We start from the raw sequence: 3,589 nt of genomic DNA, 5'->3' as shown, positions 1-3,589 counted from the left end.
CTGCAATTAGGTTTCCCAGACTCCCTCCAGAACTGGCTTCCTCAAGTTCTGCCTACGAGATGTATGAGCATAAAGAAGATAGGAAGAAGGGGAAGGCAGTCACCTTGCTTTGGGATCCTGCTGGAAGCCCTCCAGCAGCAGCTCAGACTCCAGTGCCTTTCCATATCAGCACCAGTACTGTGCTAAACCTCTTGAGGTTTAAACATCTGCACATGGCCTGTCCTCCAAAATCCTGCTGGACCTGTACCCTAGTCCTAGAGGTGGGAGCTTTCTGTAGGCACAAATTGCTCAGTTGCCTCATTTTTCCACATTTGTGCTCTCAGACTTCTAACAGCTGCATAATGACTGCCCTGTGTTAAATCCTCTCTTGGAATTCCTAGCTTGGTGTTCATATCCTGTCTGGGCCCTGAGCAACTGAATGACCCCAGGCAGCAGATTAGGTCTCTTGATTCCCAGTCTGACATATCCTTAGGAATTTTTGCTGATAACTGGATGACTCTCTACATCCATGCTTAGAAAGCCCTGTCTTAGGGCAGAAAAGTGCTTAAGTGTGCTGCTCCAGGAAATAAAATCCATCCGTGGTATTTTAATGAGCTGTGATTTTCTGCTTTGACGATTCTGAGATTCATTGATGTTAAGCTATAGTGGTTATGAAAGTCTCAACTTGAAGAGTGGATAAATGTCAGGTTCTCAGATTCTGAGCTTCTAGGATGAAAAGTGTGGGTTTTGACAGATGCTTTGGTATAAGATTCTGTAACAGGCATCAAAACGAAAGTGTTCTTTATGGCCACGCAGGTACCATCATCAGTGAAGCAAGCAGGATATGAGGGTCCAGATGCCAGATAGAGAGGAATGAGCACAGGGGAGGAATGCCCCATTAGCGGGAGGTAACCCTTAGCCAGCTCTAGCAAGCTCCTGCCCCATGAGATTGTGGGTTCAGCACTCTAGACCTCATAGTCTTCAAGAGAAACCCTGAACCTTCATTTTGATGTGAAAGCTGCCTGTTTTTAAATGTTGATAACCAACATGATTTAAAAAACCTCAGTAACTCCGAGGAGACCAACACACTCCACACAGTAACTCTGTGTGGAGACCACCACACTCCTGCCAGTCAGACGGTGGCTATGGACAGCCAGGCTGCCATTTCTGGTATGTGGCTTAATGGTTAAGAATGTATGCCCTGCATCCACCCGTCTGTAGTCAAACCCAGGCTCCGCTTCTTAAAAGCTGTAGCTATTAAGTCAACCTCCCTATGCCCTGGCTGAATAGCCGTAAAATGGTTGTGATAATAGCCCCTATACCTCTGAGGGTTATGACAATGACTCAGACGTGGAGACACAACCCAAATTGGTAGAACAGCCTACCAGGCCTGGTCCTCTGCCCCTCCTTGACTTTACCTTCCTACCAGTCTTCCCCTGCCTTCCTTAGCAACAGCTTCATGCTCTAAGTGTTCTTCCATAAATACCTCAGGTTGGGCTTCACCTCAGGGCCTTTGCACTCATGGTTCCTGCAGACAGTGCAGGTGCCCTACTCCTCCCTACTCCTGGTCTTGGCTCTGAAGTCACCTTCTCTTTTTTTTTTTTTTTTTTGAAGTCACCTTCTCACTGAAGCCTCCATGACCACCCTACTTGAAACCGCCTCACATACAGGTACAAGCCTCCCCACCCTGTTTTCCTCCACAGCCACTTACTACCTTCTAAAGTCTGTATGTTTTATACATTTCACTTAAAAAGTATCTGTCTTGGGATGCCTGGGTGGCTCAGCGGTTGAGCGTCTGCCTTCAGCTCAAGTCCTGATCCCCAGTCTGGGGATCAAGTCCCACACTGGGCTCCCTGCGAGGAACCCGCTTCTCCCTCTGCCTATGTCTTAGCTTCTCTCTGTGTCTCTCATGAATAAATAAAATCTTAAAAAAAGAAAAAAAGTATCGGTCTTCCCCATTATAATAGGGGTTTCCACAAAGGCAGGGGTTCTTATTCTTGTTCTTCATGCTCTCTGCTCTACTCCCAGCTCCCAGGATACTGCCAGTATCTCGCAGGTGCTCAACACATCACTGTTGAATGAATGAATAAATAAATAACAGCCCCTACCTCATAAGGATCCGATGCGATTGTCCATATAAAGCACTTTAGCCCAGGGCCTGGTCCACCGTGAGCGCTGATTTAATGATGGCCATTACGGTAATTCAGGTTCTATTCTTGAAGATTCTTAGTTGCCAAGCTTCTATGAGTTAACACACGTAAAGTGCCTTAGAACAGGGCTTGGCACACAGTAAATGCTCAGTAAATGGTAGCTATCATTATAATTAGGCTTCTATTTTCAAAGGAGCTCTGGTGCCAAACTTCTATGAATTAGTACTTCCCAACTCAGAGCAAGAGCCAAGTTTCAACAAAGCTATAATGAGCCGGCCCTCTGCTCCTTTCTGCCCTCATCCCTCCAGCTCTGCCCTCTCTGACACTGGGCGGGCTCCTGCCTCCTCCTGCCTGGACTGCATTTCCCGCCCAAGCACACAGTTCCTGCTCCCTGGGGGAGGGCTACACTGTTTAAAATGGCAACCCCCTTCCAGAACTGTTCTCCCTCCTTGGCTTTATTCTTCTCCACAGCACCTACCACCATCCAGCATACACTACATCTTGTTTACCATCTGTCCCTGTCAGTGGGCCTACCCACCCCCGAGTAAGCTCCATGAGGACAAGGGCTTTATTCACTGGTATATTCACAGTGTGCAGTATTCGTCAGGGATTCAGAAGATATTCCCTAAATGAATTAATGGATCACAGTCCCTACCTCACAGAGTTATTCTAAGGATCTGATGATCTCATGCAAATAAAATGCAGCACTCTGTAAGTGCTGGGGAAATGGCAGCTGTAATTATAATTAAGGTTCTATTTTTGTAAGTTCCTAGATACACAACTTCTATGAGTCAATATATATAAAGCTCTTGGACCGGCACTTGGCACCCAGGAAGCACAGCTCTGATGATAATTAAAGTCCTCTCTGCAAAGGTTCTCAGGCAGCAGAGAGAACATTAGCTGTCCCCTACCACTCCACGAATCATTCTCTGCTTTCTGGACATTGGCTACACCACCTTTCCCAGATTCCCTTGCCCTGAGCTGTGGCCATGTGATTAATTTCTCAGCAAAGGGAAGTAAATGGGAGCAGTATGTGCCACTTTGGGGCTGGAGATCACATGTACCTCTCCACGCTCACCGTCCTCTTCCACCATGGCAGGACCCAGGCCATGGCCACTCAGCCAGGACCATGTGGATGACAGTAGGCTAAGGGATGGCCTGCGTCCTCAAATCACTGTGTGGAGAAGGGTTGCCTACCAACCTGAAACATTATTACGTGAGTGTGAAACTTCGTTGAGTTGAGTTGAGCCCGCACGTCATGGGGTCTCTGAGTAAATATATGGAAACCACACAAGCATTCAGTAAATGTTAAAAGTCTTGGTGACAGTGCTCTTACAGTTCCCCCAGGGAGGAGACCCAGGGGATGGGGGAAATAAGTCCCCAGGCCCATGCCTCACACACTCAAGTGTATACACACATGCACACATGCATACACACACACCAAACACGCTGGACCGACA

This window comes from Canis lupus, chromosome 1, assembly GCF_048164855.1.
Source record: "Canis lupus baileyi chromosome 1, mCanLup2.hap1, whole genome shotgun sequence".
NCBI lineage: Eukaryota > Metazoa > Chordata > Mammalia > Carnivora > Canidae > Canis > Canis lupus.
The sequence above is the reverse complement of the archived record's forward strand: the minus strand, read 5'-3'. Positions refer to the sequence as shown.